Here is a 760-nt window from a genome sequence, read left to right as displayed (position 1 = left end):
GGGTGTGCCCCACGCGTGGCAGGCCGGCTCCCCGCCCCGAGGCTGCTGTGCTTGCCCATGCGGGAACGAAGTCGGCAGCGCTTCCTCGCTTCTCCTCTGCGCCAGGGGTTGTCCAGAGCGCTCAACACTTATTTCCTGCTTTCTGAAGGTAGTTTTGTCCCTAACCAAGGGAACGGGAAGGCTGGTGGGTTTCTTTTCTGAATCCCTTTCCCGTGGGGAGCCTCTCCCCGCCCCAGCAGGAGCTCGCCGTGACCGGTGAGAGGTTTGCCAGGCGGGGGGACAGGCTGCTGGGCAGGAGGGGGCTGCTCAGCCCCACAGGGTGGTGGTCCGGCACCGCCAGCTCCGGGCTTTGCTTGTGGGGGGTTCTCTCCTGCTCCCTCTCCCGCCCCCAAAGCCAGTCCTGCGAGGAGCCGGTGCCCTCGGCCGCTTCCCGGCTAATCCGTTTGTCAGATTACACTAGAAGCTGGAATTAATTTTTACGGTGGGGCTCTCGCTGCTTCCTCCGGCAGCACGTTTTCTTTCCTGTGGGCTCCCCCTTCTTTTTCCCTCCCTCTGTGTTGATGGGCTTTTTTCTTTCTGGATGGAGAGGATGCTCCCTGCGACAGCCTCCTCACAGCTCCTGATCCCCCGGGCAGTCCACAGCCCGGGATGCGGATCGATGGTGTCGTGATTATTTTTTTAAAGGACCACACGAGAAGGTTTTGTCAACCGGGAAAAACACAGATGTTTCGGTATCAATAAAGAGGTCTTCGCAAGAGTC

Source organism: Pygoscelis adeliae, unplaced genomic scaffold, assembly GCF_000699105.1.
Source record: "Pygoscelis adeliae isolate BGI_AS28 unplaced genomic scaffold, ASM69910v1 Scaffold94, whole genome shotgun sequence".
Lineage (NCBI taxonomy): Eukaryota > Metazoa > Chordata > Aves > Sphenisciformes > Spheniscidae > Pygoscelis > Pygoscelis adeliae.
The sequence above is the reverse complement of the archived record's forward strand: the minus strand, read 5'-3'. Positions refer to the sequence as shown.